This window comes from Ovis aries, chromosome 15 (genome assembly GCF_016772045.2).
Source record: "Ovis aries strain OAR_USU_Benz2616 breed Rambouillet chromosome 15, ARS-UI_Ramb_v3.0, whole genome shotgun sequence".
Lineage (NCBI taxonomy): Eukaryota > Metazoa > Chordata > Mammalia > Artiodactyla > Bovidae > Ovis > Ovis aries.
In genome coordinates this window covers 30,889,787-30,908,092 of record NC_056068.1, presented here as the reverse complement: position 1 = coordinate 30,908,092, position 18,306 = coordinate 30,889,787, and positions in this window count along the sequence as shown.

The window sequence follows — 18,306 nt, the reverse complement described above, 5'->3', positions numbered from 1 at the left end:
TTATACACAGAGAAAGTGACTGTGGATGGATGGTGCCTCCCAAAGCAGTAGCTCCCCTACTGACTAGTGGCATTGCCAGACTCAGGACCATCTGCCAGAGTCAAAGCTCAGCTCCAGGCTTGGAAGGAAGAGAGACAGATGAGGCCGATCTCTCAGTATGGTGACTGGCCGCAGTTTCACCCCTCCAGTCAAGAAGGAGGCAGGTTAAGAAGGCAGATCTCCTGTGAGTTAACCACTGAACAACATCCATCACAACTGTGTCTCTTGGCCTTAAGTCAGGGTCAGCCTATGGAAATCCAGGGAAGGGAGGGAGCAGAGGATTAATTACGTTACATCATCTTTAACTTCATGACATCTTCATTTAACCTACCTTTATTTTTTTTTATTTTTTTTTAAGTTTTTTATTTTTTAAATTTTAAAATCTTTAATTCTTACATGCGTTCCCAAACATGAACCCCCCTCCCACCTCCCTCCCCATAACATCTCTCTGGGTCATCCCCATGCACCAGCCCCAAGCATGCTGCATCCTGCGTCAGACAAAGACTGGCGATTCAGTTCTTACATGATAGTATACATGTTACCAACCTTTAAAAGAGAGAGATAGTGGGACCAAACCCAGGGATTGATTGCTGGGAGAACCAACACCATGGGTAAATCACTCAGCATGCTGCTGGATTCAGTAAGTACTCCACAAAGGCTATGTGGGGTCTGGGGTGAGGGGACCCTGTTGCAGAGGCTGCTACCAAAAGGCCATCAGATCCCACTGACATGAGTCACTGAGCCTCCCTTGCGTCAGCCTTGGGGTTCCTAAGAAGTGGCCTGAGTCCAGATCAGGAAGTGAGTAAACTGTATTCACGCATTCCCCTGACTCAGTGCACAATCGAACTAAATGCCAATTACATGCCAGGCACTGTATGCAGCCTAGAAATACAGCATGAGGGAGGCGGCGGGCCAGGAGAAAGGGACACCTGGGCATCAGGGAGCAAGGACTCATCACTAAAGATTAATCTGGAGCCGCCCATATCAGGCCACCAGGCTGATATGCGTGGCCAAAGGCTTGTTCTAGGTAGCACAGCAGAAGTCTGCTGATTTCATTCTATTTCTCTGGGGAAGACAAAGCCTGAGGCTATGAGGAAATGTGCTGCCCAGGCACAATGAACTGAGAAATCGGGGTACAGGGAGGGCCAAGCTGAAAGGAAGCAGAGGAAGGGGTAAATGGCAGTGCTGGGGAGGGGCTGAATCACTGAGGAGAAAGAAGAAAAAACCAATGGGAATTAATGCTTCATGGATTAAAAAAAAAAAAAAAAAAGGCATTGAGACCTCCCAGACCCAGACCTTGACCTTTGAGATAGGTTATGTCCTTGAATGGGCAGGAGACATCAGTTAGAAACAGCAGAGTCCAGAGCTGACTTTGCCCCTCCTTTGCCACAACCCTACAACCCTTACCTCCCTCTCAGGCCCCAGGGGTTTGGGCAGAATGTCCTTTGAGGCCCCTTCCTGCTCTGGTCTCTTGGAGTGATGGAAATGCCAACCACTAAGCAGGTTGTGTGCGCCTCCCTCCGGCCTTTTTGGCCATCAATACCTTTTAAATATATATTAAAAGAAACAAACACTCTGCCCTGGTGAGAATGGTTGTTATTACGGATGAGGGGCAGGGCTGGATGTGGGGGAGGCTAGTGAGAGGCCCTGGGGGAGCCTCTGCAGGGAAGGTCATGTTTTGTTTTCCGAGGTCCCCCTGTGAGCCAGGGAGTGCAAACAGGGAGTGCTCCCAAAGCAAAGGGTATCAGGCTCAATGTCTTTGTGCATTTTTCACACCTCCTGAGCCCTGTCCTTCTGCAGCGGCCGCATCTAATTCTAAAACTTGACCGGCAGCATGAGACACAGGCAGCCAGCACCGAGGAAGTTTCTGGGGCTGAGGCAAGCGGAGTTCCTGAGACCTTACCCTGGGCCAAAAGCCAGGGTACTGAGTCCACCCTAGAAACGTGGACTTTACACCATCCTTACTATTTAGATGGTGGCCTAGGTAGGATTTTGACCTCTTCTAGGAAGAAGCCAGGCACTACAACCCACATCCTGTCTGGGCAATGAGTTACAATTAGGGCAGTGTTTCTCAATCAAGAAATGCAAATTCTTAAGCCTCTACTGAATCAGAAACTCTGGGGAGTGGCACCCAGCAATCTGTTTTCACAAAACTCCTCCAGGTGATATGGGTGCCTGGTAAAGTTTGAGAACCACTGAGATAATATAACAGGTAGGGGTCATCCTTGGGCCCAACACAAGCTGTTTTAAAAACTACTGTCTTCACCTTGGTGCCTTTATGTCACCAGCCAGCTGGGCTTCACACTGCATCCGACTTTATGATCCTTGGCAGAGAAGACAGTTCCACTCCAAGCAAAAGTTCCTGATCACCAAGGGTCACTGACAGATGAAGGGATAAATGAAATATGATCTATATATATGGGGGCTTCCCAGTGGCTGAGTAGTAAAGAATCTGCCTGAAAATGCAGGAGACACAGGTTTAATCTTTGGGATGGGAGGATCCCCTGGAGGAGAAAATGGCAACCCACTCCAGTATTCTTGTATGGAAAATGCCATGAACAGAGAAGCGAGGCTATAGTCCATGGGGGTCACAAAGAGTCAGACATGACTTAGCAAATGAGTATGTGTGCACGCATAGACACATGCGCACACACACACACACACACACACACACACACACACATATTTACAGTGATGTATTATTTAGCTTTAAAAAGAACAACAAAAAACCCTAACATTTATATGGGACCGCAAAAGATCCAGAATTGCCAAAGTAATATTTAGGAAAAACAAAGCTGAAGGCATAACCCTCCCAGACTTCAGGCAATACTACAAGGCTACAGTAAACAAAACAGCCTGGTACAAAAACGGATATATGGATCAATAGAACAGAAGACAAAGTCCAGAAATAAATCCACACAACTGTGGCCAATTAATCTTTCACAAAGGAGACAAGACTATACAATGGAGAAAAGACAGTCTCTTCAGCAAGTAGTGCTGGGAAAGCTGAACAGCCACATGTAAATCAGTGAATTCAGGACACATACCCCACACCATACAAAAACAAACTCAAAATGACTTAAAGATTTAAATATAAGATATGATTGCATAAAATTCCTAGAAGAGAACACAGACAAAACATTCTCTGACATAAATCATATCAATATTTTCTTAGGTCATTCTCCCAAGGCAACAGAAATAAAAGCAAAAATAAACAAATGGGACATAATTAACCTTACAAGCTTTTGCACAGCAAAAGAAACATAAACAAAATGAAAAGACAACCTACAGTGTGGGGAAAATATCTGCAAATAATGCAACCAACAAGGGATTAATTTCCAGAAAATACAAACAGTTCACACAGCTTAATAACAACAACAAAACAAACGACTCTATCAAAAAAAAGCAGAAGACCTAAACAGAAAATTCTCCAAAGAAGACATCTAGCTGGCCAATAAGCACACGAAACGATGGTCAACGTTGTTAATTATTCAGTCAGCTCAGTTCAGTTCAGTCGCTCAGTCGCGTCTGACTCTTTGCGACCCCATGAATCGCAGCATGCCAGGCCTCCCTGTCCATCACCCACTCCCGGAGTTCACTCAGACTCAACGTCCATCGAGTCAGTGATGCCATCCAGCCATCTCATCCTCTGTCATCCCCTTCTCCTCCTGCCCCCAATCCCTCCCAGCATCAGTCTTTTCCAGTGAGTCAACTCTTCGCATGAGGTGGCCAAAGTATCGGAGTTTCAGCTTCAGCATCATTCCTTCCAAAGAACACCCAGGACTGATCTCCTTTAGGTGGATCTCCTTGCAGTCAAGGGCCTCTCAAGAGTCTTCTCAGTCTTCACAGTCCAACTCTCGCATCCATACATGACCACTGGAAAAACCATAGCCTTGACTAGATGGAGCTTTGCTGGCCAAGTAATGTGTCTGCTTTTCAATATGCTATCTAGGTTGGTCATAACTTTTAATTATTAGATAAATGCAAATCAAAACTACAATGAGGCATCACTTCACACTGGTCAGAAGGGCCATCATAAAGTCTACAAATAATAAATGCTGGAGAGGGTGTGGAGAAAAGGGAACCCTTCTACACTGTTGATGGGAATATAAATTGGTACAGCTACTTTGGAGAACAGTATGGAGGTTCCTCAAAAAACTAAAAATGGAGTTACCATATGATTCAGCAGTCCTACTCCTGGGAATACATCCAGAGAAAACAATAATTTGAAAAAATACATATACCCCAATGTTCCTGGCAGCACTATTTACAATAGCCAAGACATGAAAGCAACGTGAATGTCCATCGACAGATGAATGGATAAAGAATATGCACCACACACACACACACACACAGGAATAAAACCACAAAAAAGATGAAATAATGCCATCTGCAGCATTATGGATGGACCTAGAGATTATCACACAAGTAAAGTCAAAGACGAACCTATGATATCACTCGTATGTAGAATCTAAAAAATGATACAAATTAGCTTATTTACAAAACAAACACTCTCAGAAATAGGAAACAAACTTATTTGTTACCAAAGGGGAAAGAGGAGAAAGATAGATTAGGAGTTTGGTTTTAGCAGATACAAACTACTATATATAAAATAAACAACAAGGACCTACTGTATAGCACACTGAACTATTAATATATTCAATCTCCTATAACAAACTATAATAGAAAATAATCTGAAAAGAGTAAATTTATGTATAAATACATATAATTATATATATAAGTGAATCACTTTGCTGTACACCAGAAACTAACATAACAATGTAAATTAACTATACTTAAATAAAAAATAAACAATATGGGGTAGCTAAAAAATAAATAACATTTTAAAATAAAATTAAGTTTAAAATGAAGACAGAACTTAAGACATTATGCTAAGTGAAGTAAGTTAGACACAAATAGACAAATACTGTATGATTACACTTACATGAGGTAGCTAGAGTAATCAAATTCACAGAGAGAGAAAGTAGAAATAGCTTTACAGAAAGTAAAGCTTTCCCAAATGGAAAGCAGCTTCCCAAATGGAAAGTCTGTATTCATGAAATACTGATTCCCCATCCTCCCCTGGTGACGGCTGCATAGCAATGTGAATTTTCTTAATGCTATTAAACAGCATACTTAAAAATGGTTACACTGGAAAATGCTAAATTTTAAGTTATGTATAGTTTACTGCAAAGCTCCTTGTGAGAGTTTGCTGATACCATCGCTTCTCTGAATCATCTGTTTAAAGAGGCGCCTCCTTATTTCCAGAATGAAGTCCTCTTTTTCATCTTGCAAAGCGGAAACTCTATACTCCTTAAAGAATTCTCTTTCGCCCCACCTCTCCCCAGGCCCTGACAACATCATTCTACTTGCTGTATCTATGAACTTGACTGTATACCTTATATAAGTGGAATCATACAAAGTTTACTTTTCAATAAACTTACAGTGTTTACTTGGAAGTTTACAAGTAAAACTTACTCTTCAATATTTCACTTGGCTTAATGTCCTCAAGGTTCGTTTATGTTGTAGCATATGACAACATTTCCATCTTTTCTAAGGCTGAATGGTACTCCATCATATATACTATATACCATATTTTGTTTATCCAGTCATCCGTCAAGAGACATTTGGATTGCCTCCACCTCGTGGCTATTGTGAACAATGCTGCTGTGAACATGGGCGTGTGAATATCTCTTCAGACCCTGCTTGCAATTCTTTCTGGATATATACCCAGAAGTGGGATTTCTGGATCATATGGTAGTTCTATTTTTAATTTTTTGAAGAACTGCCATACAGTTTTCCACGGCGGCTGTACCATTTTACATCGCCACCACCAGTGCACAAGGATTCCAACTTCGTATCCCTGCCAACACTTGTTGTTTCTATTTTTTGACAGCAGCCATCCTAATGGGTGTGAGGTGGCATCTCGTGGTGGCTTTGATTTGCATTTCTCTATGATTAATGACATCAAGCATCTTTTCATATGCTTATTGGCACTTTGTACATATTTGGAGGAATGTCTATTGCCCATTTCTTAGTCGGGTAATTTGATTTTTTGTTGTTGAGTTGTAGTCCCAATTTTCTTAGCATAAAACCCACAGCCCTTCCAAACTTGGCCCAGCCAACCTTCCCACCATAATCTCTGACCACCCCCTACGCCAGCCAGTGGTTCTCAGTGGGAGTGACTTTGCTTCCAGTTGTTTGGTGAGTCTAGAGGCATGTTTGGTTGTCACAGCTCAGGGACTGGAGGGGATACTGCGTGTGTCCCATGGGTAGAGACCAGGGATACTGCTAGAGATCCTACAATTCCACCACAGCCACCACAGCAAAGGATTATCTGACTTGAAATGTTAAGAACCCTATCCTACACTTTCCGAACAAAGGTCCGTACAGCCAAAGCTATGGTCTTTCCTGTACTCATGTACGAATGTGAGAGTCGGACCATAACGAAGACTGAGTGCTGAAGAACTGATGCTTTCGAACTGTGGTTCTGCAGAAGACTCTTGAGAGTCCCTTGAAGAGCAAGGAGATCCAACCAGTCCATCCTAAAGGAAATCAACCCTGAATATTCATTGGAAGGACTGATGCTGAAGCTCCAATACTTTGGCCACCTGATGCGAATTGACTCATTGGAAAAGACTCTGACGCTGGGAAAGACTGAAGGCAGGAGAAGAAGGGGGTGACAGAAGATGAGATGGTTGGAAGGCATCACTGAGTCCATGGACGTGAGTCTGAGCAAACTCGGGGAGACAGTGAAGGACAGGGAAGCCTGGGGTGCTGCAGTCCATGGGGTCGCAAAGACTCAGGGACGACTGAGCAACTGAACAATAACAGTCCTATACTATTTCCTGACATCAAACTCTTCCACTCGTTATTCCAAACGCTTTGCCCTTAGCTTACATCACTTCACCTCCCAGAATGCCTCCCGGGCCCCCGGGCCCAGCTGAATCCTCCTGCAAACCCCACTTCTGCGGTGAGGCTTTCTCAACCAGTCTCGTTCACAGTAGTTCTCCTGCCCTCTGAACACCTAGATCAGCCAGTAAAGACTTTATGTTATATCTGCTGCCTCCACCTCCCAGAAACCCTGTGCTTGCACACAGTAAGGACCAGATGTGTGTGTGTTCATTAGTTGCCAGGCAGTAAGAAAGGGAGTTGACTGGCAGGGTGATCACCTCACCCTAATACTCTAACACCAAGAACACTATACTCCAAGGAGCTTCTGCCCCAACTGACCCCAAATCTAGGCGCTGAGAAAGCTGAGGACCAGATGCATGCCCAGCACCCCCACCTTAAGCTATTTCACCTCCCTCCAGTCTCTGGTATCCTCCAGAGCAGGCCGAGTCCAGTCACACATCAGCAGAGACAGGAGCTCTGGACTTCTGTGTTTGGCTCACCACAGACTGCCCACCCTCCTGAGTCCACCACAGCTCACAATCCAGGCCCATAATATTAAAAACACGGATACAGTCTGGCAAATCCCCTCAGAGACGTAGGTTTTCACATTGAGCCCTGCAGGGCTGGAACAATTACACCGCTATCAGTTTGGAATTAGAAAGATCTCAATAACGCAGCAAGTAGCTCTGAGAGGCAATCTTGTCCCACAAGGCTGAGCTCCTCCTCTTGATTCAAAAGGCAGCTCAGCAGTCTTCTGGTGCCCTGTTGTTGTTCAGTTGCCCAGTCGTGTCTGACTCTTTGTGACTCCATGGATGCAACACACCAGGCTTCCCTGTCCTTCAGTATCTCCTGGAGTTTGTTCAAAGTCACTCCCATTGAGTCAATGATGCCATCCAACCGTCTCATCCTCTGTCGTCCCCTTCTCCTCCTGCCCTCAATCTTTCCCAGCATCAGGGTCTTTTCCAATGAGTCAGTTTTTCACATCAGGTAGCCAAAGTATTGGAGTTTCAGCTTCAGCATCAGTCCTTCCAATGAATATTCAGGGTTGATTTCCTTTAGGATGGACTGGTTGGATCTCCTTGCTGTTCAAGGGACTCTCAAGAGTCTTCTCCAGCACCACAGTTTGAAAGCATCAATTCTTCGGGACTCAGCCTTCTTTATGGTCCAGTGCTCACATCCATACATGACTACTGTGCCTGCTCCCTCCCGGTGAAGACTTCCAGGTACCTGGCCAGGTAATCCAGCAGGCCTGAGACACTGAAACACTAGGATACCTGCCCATCTGAGCCTCAGCCCAGTCAGCCTCGGGAGAAGACGTTTTCTTCCTCCCTCCTAGCTTTTATCTGGTTGGTCTAAGAATTAAACGGACTTGTGACAGATTAATAGGAGAAAATCTAACAAAAGTTTAATAACATATAAACGTAGGAGGGACCCAGAAAAACTGAAAAACTCGTCAAAATGGCTGAAACCGTCACTTTAAATGCTGTCTCCAGCTAAAAACAAAAGACAGGACTTCTCTAGTGGTCACGTAGCTAACTCGTCACATCCCAGTGCAGGGGGCCCATGTTCCATCCCTGGTTGGAGAACTAGACCCCACACATGCAATCAGGTAAATAAATTAAATAATAAATACCTCTTTAAAAAAATCTACTCTGTTAAATAAATAAGTAATAGATAAAGATAAAAGAGGATGTTAGGGGTAGTGGTTTGGGACTGCAAAGGGTAGGAAAGTAATTCTCTGAGACTTGGAAGAGTCAGTGTTTGGGAAATGTTTGGCAGAAACCATAGGACACAGAGAGGAATTTTAACCAACAGACTGTGCTGGGTTCCCGTCTGTCTCCACTCCAGCTCAGACTACAGTGAGCTATGCTGACGGCTCCTGTCCTGGAACAAGTCTTTTAGGCAGTTGGGGAAAGATCAGAGGTTTCGCCTCAGTCTTTGGGGCCTTAGAAACATTCGGCCTAAATAAGTCTGCGTGCCAAAGAGACCATCAGGGGTGCCAAATCTGCTCCCTGACACTTGCAAACAGTGTCTGGGATGAATGGGTACGGCCTGAGAGTGAGTCCTGAAGAGCTCTTGACTTGCTCCCTTCACTAGTTCCCAGTCCAAGCTCCTTAGTACACCCATTCCTACCTAGAACAGCCTTTTTTTTTTTTTTTATTCATTTCTTTGGCTATGCCAGGTCTAGTCACAGCATGCAGCACCTTTAGTTTTGGCAAGCAAACTCTTAAGCTGCACCATGTGAACTTCTAAGCTGTGGCATGTGGGATCTAGCTCCCTGAACACAGTTCGAACCCAGGCTCCCTTCATTGGGAGCGCACAGTCTTAGCCACTGGACCACTAGGGGAGTCCCTAGAACCTCGTGCTGGAACGACCAAGATAATAATAACTTTCTATGTCTGATCCTGCCCTAGGCAATTCACATTGGCCTTCTCAGTAGACATCATTATCCCTTTTTTGGGTGTCAGAGACTTGAAGTAACTTCTCCCTGGTGACCCAGGCAATAAATGGAAGAAAGCGGGGATTCAAACCTTGAGCCATGCACAGCCCCGGCTCTTCTCCCTACATGATCAGAATTATAAGTGACATTCTAAGAATCCTTTTTCCATATCAAAATGGCTGCACAGTTGGCTCCCTCCAGCTACCCACTCCCGGCCCGCCGCCGTCCCCCAGGGCCTCTCACCCCTGATTGCCAGTGTCGTTTACATTAGGCTTCTTTTCAGTCCAATTCCCATTATATCATCTCAGCCTGGCATTATAAAGCAGCGCCATCATAAACATCAGCTTGATTACAAGCAGAGACTGTTGCCGCCAATAAATAAGCATGCGTAATGTATACAGAGGGAGAAAGAGACACCTCTATATTTTCAGTTTTGTAAAGACAAATCGCTTCGATTGTTTAATCAATAAAAATGCCTCTCTAACTCCTGCCGTTATTACGGAGCTATTTCAGACAGAGTGAAAAAGGAGCATCGAATCTATATTCCTGTCAGGACAGACAGGGTCTGATTAGGCAGACGGATGAAGGCTCAGACCTGAAGCCAGTCCCCTGAAGTGTCTGGACCCCACTCGCCTCCAAACCTGGGCAGGTGTCTTGATACCAACTGCATGTCAGGTCTGGGGGAGGCTGAAGCACAAAGAGACTCACCTCAATTGTGGGGCTTGATCTAATCAAGGGATCCCTGGGGACAAGCACACTCAACAGGTCACAGGAAGGGCAGCCTCGCTGGTGGGACCGAGGGAGGGGAGACCAGGAGTAGAGGGAGCTCATCCTGAAGGTCACACCATGACCCCTGACTCTCCATCCCCCTAGCCGTTGCCAAGTTCAGACACTCAGCATCTCACAGTGAACACGTGCCTCCTCACCGACCTTCCTGCTTCCTGTCTCATGGCCTCTAATTCACACCGTGGCCCTGGTCCTTTACATAGAACAAACATCTGAGGCAGGATGGGATGATCCCCTCCCCCCACCACACACAGAAAGTTTGTGGTTCATTTACCCGATGTCTACACAAGAAAGGCCAAATTGCTCTCTCTATGTAAAGTTATTTCAGGCACTGGCCTTCCCTTCGTCCAGACTCCCCACCCACATTCCTATCCAGGCACCTTCTCCCTGACTGCTTCAAACTCTGAATTTTCCTGAACACCCTCCACTTCATGTTCCAAAGCCTATGCACAATCTCATCCTTCCCCTGAAATTCCACTCCCAAGATCCTCTCTCGGCAAACTCCTACTCATCTGTTAAGACCCCCTGACTTAACCTCCTCTGGAGCCTTTCTCTGCTCCTCCCTGTACTCCCGCCGCAGGGCTCCGACACACTGAACACATACGCCTACCTCTGCATCCAGCGCACAGCACTCCAAGCACCAGCTTACCTGTCTGTTTCTAGTACCAGTGACTTGTAAAATGTGTGTCTCTAGCCCTCACCTCTGCCCTGAACTTCAGACACATATGTCTAGCTCTCCCCTTGCCAAATGATCTTAGAGGACTTCCAAAACATAACTCAAAAATGCCAAGTCCCCAAGTTGTTCTCTCTAAGGGTAACCCATCTAAGAAGGCAGCACCCTGATCCAACCAGTCACCTGAGCCAAAATTCACAGTTCAGTTCAGTTCAGTTCAGTCGCTCAGTCGTGTCTGACTCTTTGCGACCCCATGAACTGCAGCACGCCAGGCCTCCCTGTCCATCACCAACTCCCAGACTTCACTCAGACTCACATCCATCGAGTCAGTGATGCCATCCAGCCATCTCATCCTCTGTCGTCCCCTTCTCCTCCTGCCCTCAATCCCTACCAGCATCAGAGTCTTTTCCAATGAGTCAACTCTTCGCATGAGGTGGCCAAAGTACTGGAGTTTCAGCTTCAGCATCATTCCCTCCAAAGAAATCCCAGGGCTGATCTCCTTTAGAATGGACTGGTTGGATTTCCTTGCAGTCCATGGGACTCTCAAGAGTCTTCTCCAACACCACAGTTCAAAAGCATCAATTCTTCAGTGCTCAGCCTTCTTCACAGTCCAACTCTCACATCCATACATGACCACAGGAAATACCATAGCCTTGACTAGATGGACCTTAGTCGGCAAAGTAATGTCTCTGCTTTTGAATATGCTATCTAGGTTGGTCATAACTTTTCTTCCAAGGAGTAAGTGTCTTTTAATTTCATGGCTGCAGTCACCATCTGCAGTGATCCTGGAGCCCAAAAAAATAAACTCTGACACTGTTTCCACTGTTTCCCCATCTATTTCCCATGAAGTGATGGGACCAGATGCCATGATCTTCGTTTTCTGAATGTTGAGCTTTAGGCCAACTTTTTCGCTCTCCTCTTTCACTTTCATCAAGAGCAGTCACCCCTAATTCCTCCTTCTCCTCTAAGTTCCACATCCAAAGACATGTCCTGTCAATCCTATCTCAAAACATTTCTAATGCGATGAACTATGAGAAAGAGAAATGAAGAGAACAATTGTATCAAAAAGAATAAAATACCTAGAAATAAACCTACCTAAAGAGGTATAGGACCTGTACTCAGAAAACCTGATGAAGACATAAACAGATGGAAAAATATAGAGTGTTCATGGATTAGAAAAATTAATATTGTTAAAATGGCCATGCTATCCAAGGCAATCTACAGATTCAGTGCAATCCCTATCAAAATACCAATGGCATTCATCACAGAACTAGAAGAAATAATTTTTAAATTTGTTCAGTTCAGTTCAGTCACTCAGTCGTGTCCAACTCTTTGCGACCCCATGAATCGCAGCACGCCAGGCCTCCCTGTCCATTTGTACATAAACACAAATCCAAATAGTCAAAACAATCTTGAGAAAGAAAAACAGAGCTGAAAGTATCAGCTTCCTGACTTCAGACTATACTACAAAGTTAATTAATCAAAACAGTATTTGGTACTGGCATAAAAACACATAGATCAATGGAATAAAATAGAGAGCTCTGAAATAAACCCACATACTTATGGTCACTAATCTACAACAAAGGAGGTGAGAATATACAACAGAGAAAAGATAGTCTCTCCAATAAATGATGCTGAGAAAACTGGACAGGGACATGTAAAATAATGAAATTAGAACATTTTCTCACACTATATAAAAAATTAACTCAAAATGGATTAAAGACCTAAATGTAAGACTAGAAACCGTAAAATTCCTAGAAGAAAGCACAGTCAGAACACTCTGATATAAATCGTAGCAATCTTGTTTTGCATCTGTCTTCTAAGGCAAATGAAACAAAAATAAAAATAAACAAATGGGACCTAATTAAACTTAAAAGCTTTTGCACAGCAAAGGAATGTATCAACAAAATGAAAACAACATACTGGATGGGAAAAAATATTTGCAAATGATATGACTGATAAGGAGCTGATATTCAAAATATACAAACAGCTCCTACAACTCAACATCAAAAAGACAAGCAACAAGATACCACAATACAAAAATTGATAAATTTTAAATCAAAATTAAGAACTCCTGTCCCTCAAAAAGCACTGTCAACAGAATGAAAAGAACCCAAAAGAACTGAAAGCAGGGTCCCAAAGAAATAGTTTTAAACCCAATTTTACAGTAGCATTAGTTACAATACACAAAAGGTGGAAGCAGTGCCCAGGTCCATGCCCAGAAGAAAGGATAAATAAAATGTGGTCTTTGCATGTACATGGAATATTACTCAGCCTTGAAAAGGAAGGCAAGTCTGCTACATTCTACAACATGGATGAAACTTGGGAGCCTTATGCTAAGTGAAATAAGCCAGTTACCAAAGGATAAATACTGTACAATCCCACTTAATGAGCAGTCAAATTCATAAGGAGAGGACGTAGAATGGTGGTTGACAGGCACTGGGGAGCTTCATTTAATGGACACAGAATTTCAGTTTTGAAAGATGGAAAGGGTTCTGGAGATTGGTTGCACAATAATGTGAATGTACTTAATGCTACTGTACCACACACTTTACAAAGACTAAGATGGTAAAAATTATGTATTTTACTACAACTTAAAAAAAAAGAAACTATGAAACTTAGGCCATCAAGATAAGATTCCCAACAAATCTTAAGAAGAAGCAGTCTTCTGGAACCATTCTTTGAATAACAACAGATTGGCGGTCTCTGATTTTTTTAATTATATATTTAGTCTTGGTTCTGTTTTCATAAATGTACTTAGTCTTGTGACTTAAAAGAGAGAGTGAGTGTGAGAGAGGGAGTGAGGAAAAGATGGGGAGAATCACAGACGGGGAGAAAATCCTTGCAAATTGCATATCTGAAAAAGGATGTATCCAGAATATACAAGAACTCTCAAAAAAAGAAAAAAAAAACACAACAAGAATACAGAAATGTACAAAATACTTAAAAAAGATATGTGAGCCAAAAAGATAAGGGGATTACAAACAAGTAGATGAAAAGATACTTATGTCATTAATCATTAGACAAATGAAAATTAAAACCACAATGAGATACCACTATATACCTATCAGAGTGGAGGAAGAAAAATGTAAAGGACAATATTAAATGCCAGTGAGCATTCAGAGGAACTGGAACTCCCATATACTGCCAATGAGAATGCAACATGGTACAGCCATTCTGGAACACAGGTTGGCTGTTTCCCATAAAGTCAAACATTCACATAAACACGTGCATGCCAATGAGCTTTATTGAAATCGAACTTTATTTGAAACTGCCCCAAACTGAAAACAACCCAAATGTCCTTCAAGTGGTGAACGAATATTGAAACTGGTATTTCCATAGAATGGAAAACCCAGCAGGAAAAAGGAGTAAACTCCTAATATATGAAGCAACATGGAAGATTCTTGAACACACGATGCTAAGTAAGAGGGCATTATACTGACTTCCTCTGCTATATACCATACGATTTCATTTATGTGACTCTGTAGAAATGGCAAACCTACAGGACAAAAAAAAAAAAGCAGATCAGAGGCAGCCAGGGATGGAAAACAGGGGAGAGGATGACCCAAGGGGCACAGGGGAGTCGGGGGTAACCTTAGTCACCATACCCTGACTGTGGTGGTGCTCACACAAAGACATTCGGCCATCAAAACGCATAGAACTTTACACTAGACAGGGTGAGTGTCATTGCATGTAAAGTGTACCTTCAGAAAAACAGCAGCACACATATCTGAAATCTGCCTAGCAGGCACCCGCTATCGCCAGGACCACTCTGTCCAAGCTTTCGTCCGCTCTTGCCCTGCCCTCCTCTCTTTCCCCTAACTTTCTTCTCTATGTCTGTTTTCTGAGACTATTTCTGCTTTGTAAATAAGTTCATTTGTACCACTGTTTTTAGATTCCACATGTAAGTGGTATCATATGATATCTGTCTTTGTGTGTCTCCCACTTCCAACCAATGAAGTTTCATTTAGAACAGCACTTCCCATGCCCCCACTTTCCCTATAAAAGTAAGATGTCCTCCTTTATTATCTGGACATGCCTGTGGTTCCCCAAAGGTTGCAATTCTCAACTGCAATTCTTTGCTGTTGCCAAATAAACCCATTTTGCTGGTACTAATAAAATAACTTGCTTTTTATTTTTTTGCCACACAGCATACAGGGTCTTAGTTTCCTGGCCAGGAATCAAACCCCTGCCCCCTGCAGTGTAAGCTCAGAGTCTTAATACCACTGGGCTGCCAAGGAATCCCCTAATAATATTCTAATAATAATAATTATTAGATAAATAGAGTTCTAATAATTTTAGATAAATAGAGTCCTTGTCTAGAGCTGGTTCCATCACATGCCTAGGGTCAACCCTACATCCATCCTCTCTCCAGATTCTTGGGGAGCATCAACACAGCACATTCTCAGTCTAAGAGTCAGGAAGCAGACAGAGAGCCCAGAGGATCCTGCTGCTGCTGTAACATCAGGCCTCCCCCTTGCTGCCCCTGGGCTGTGCCCACCTCTGTCCCTTCAGGATCTCATTGCCCATCTCTGGTGGGTGTAGACTCACAGCTAAGGGACCAAATGTCCCTGGCCCCTGGGAAGGCAACTGTTGCCCTTCAATCTCCGTGCCCCCAGCCTGTGGTTCCCCTTCTCCCGCCCTCATCTCCGTCTACCCCATCTTTCTCCCTTTGTCTCTCTGTCCTTATATCTTTGCCCCATCCATGCGGACTCACACATGCGTGCACACACATATACACACAAACGCACTTGCATACTGTCAACACCCCTTTTCCAACTCACTCCCTTCAGCTCTTGAATTCACTCTGACTGGAGGACAGGACCATGACAGATTAAGGCGGTGGATAACCTGCTGCAAGGGATCCAAAGGATCAGAAGGATGTCCTGGCCATAGTTATGGTCCCCTGGGCTGCAGCTGAGATGTCTGTGTAGTGCACAGGGGCTCATGGCTTCCTGGACCCTGCTCCAGCATCACCCCCTCCTCACGAAGCTCTCAGCCTTGCTAAGTGCACACCAGTCCACCAGTCGGCCGTGGCTACACACCTCATCGCCAGCGGGGAGGGGCTCTGTCCAGCAGGTGCTCTGGGCCAGCTCATCTGCAGCCCAGTGGTGCAGTTGCGGAAGGCTAGAGAGAGGAGGGCAGGGACTGGCATAATTTCATGTCTGGCCTTTCCTAACCGACATGCAAAATGACTCTGTGATCCCTTAGCTCTCTAAATTAGTTGTATTTTATGATCCCCCTGTCTGGCGGGAAACATCCCATTAAATCTTAATGATCTGCCTTCCAAGAAACTCCCCAGGCCTTCTGTCCCCTGGAGGACACCGAGCCCTGGAAGAACAGGGTGGGGTGCTGGCTGGAGAAAGGGGGAGATGAACACCCAAGAGACGGTGTCTGGTACGGGTTCTCACCCAACATCTTTCATTGGGCATTCGTCTTCAGAACCGGAACCAAGCAGGCCTGTCTAAACCAAGAGCTCTCCGTCTTCCCATTCTGTGTTTCTCAGGACCCAACCCTCCTCTGTGCTCAGACTGCAGCCTACACACCCACTCTGAAGCCCACTTGGCCCCCTCCAGCCCAGGTGCCCACTTCTGTCTCTAGGCTACAGAAATCAACTAGCATAAATGTGGGACAGAGGTGCGCCCTGCCCCACTTTCCATGCACACAGCCCAGGCCAGGGTAGAAATCTCTCTTTGAAAGAAAGATGCCACATGACCTTCAGGATTATTCAAATATTAACTACCTGGATAAACAGTTTCTCCTATATTCTCATTATCACCTCTCTTGCTGAAGCTAAAGTGCAATATTTCTCTTTTATATCCAGAGCAAAGATGTTTCTGGTGGCTCCTGGGGAGACAGGAAGGATGACAAGAAAGAGAAGGAGCGGGCAAGCATGGGGAGAGGGAGCAGGATCGCTCCAGCTCCCCCCACCCCCAACACGGGCCATCAGGACGCCCAGCAGGAACTCAGGGGAGACCTTGAGCGGAAGGCTGAAGGTCACCCACTCCAAACAACAGTCAGCCTCGTCCCTAACCCAGCACAGACTGGTGGTCCCAGAGGGGTCTTGGGAACACAGGCTCACCAGACTCCATCCACCCACCTCTAAGAGCTCCCTGCATGAACTTGACCTTGTCACCACTTGGGCCTGACTCAGGAGGCACCACCCCTGGGCCCTGGCCAGAGGGGCTGTCCATGACCCTCAGAGCTATAAGCAAGGTACCTTCTTGAACTAAACATTTCATGCTCTTGGCTGGACCCTTTCTTGTCTCTCGTTATTCTCTTGTCTGATGAATGAAACCTTTGAACTTCCCTGGTGGCTCAGTGGTAAAGAATCTGCCTGCAATGCAGGAGACACTGGTTTGGTCCCTGGGTCGGGAAGATCCCCTGAAGAAGGAAATGGCAACCCACTCCAGTATTCTTGTTTGGGAAATGCCCTGGACAGAGGAGCTTGGCAGGCTACAGTCCATGAGGTTTGCAAAAGAGTGGGATATGACTTGGCAGTGAAACAACAATATAACCTTTGGTCTCCACCTGGCCAGGTCATGAGAAAGTTAACGACGAGCGTGTGAGCCCTCCCTGCTTCACCAATCCAGCCACTCAAAACTCTCCCCAGGTCAGCAGCACCTGCTTCTCCACACTCCCACCTCTCCCTGGGAGCTGGGCAGAGAATGGAGGCCTCCGTCCTCCTGAAGTCCAGCTTCTCCCAGCAGAGAAGACAAATCCATTACAAACCCCCATTATCGCAGTCCATTTTAAAGTTATTATTGTGGATTCTTAAGATGTCAACAATGAGGAATCCTATTGTCCCACTAATTAATTCAGCCATCTCCCCGAAATAATAGGAGTTGTAATTGTAATTCCAAACTCACCCCTCGACCACTGGCATCAACTAATTAAACAACAATCAGCCAGCACCAGGCTTTCAAGGGGGAAGATGGACTATTCCTTTTTATAGCTGCAATTAGGAGACACATTCAATAATCAGAATGAAATACAAATTTACCCAGGAGCCCGGTAAATTATGGCCATTCATACTCTGTTTTCCTATGGTCGTCACCCAGAAAATGAAAAAGGGGTTGCATCTTCCAGCTGCAGCAGAATGCTGTCTGGACCGCCTCTGAGCTGCTCCTCAGGGTCCCACTCGACAGCCTTCTGCTGCTCGGTTCAGAAGTGCCAGAAGGGTGGAGGGAGCTGGATGCCCACGCCTGGATCTGCCAGCATCCTAGGGTGTCAGCGGGAGGTCAGAGTGGCTGGAGGTACCTGAAGGGAGAATCGTGGAGGCGAGAATAGGAGTCGTACACACTGTTGAACCTGGGTGGGCGAGTGATACACAGGCCCCAAACACATGCTCAGGCTCTCAACAGCACAAGCCCTTCAGAAAATCCTTTGTATTTCCTGCAAAAATGCCCCAGAGGGGAGAAGAGCTTGGAAGATGGTGGAAAGACCCATAGGTCAGAGGGAAGAGGTGTAGAAG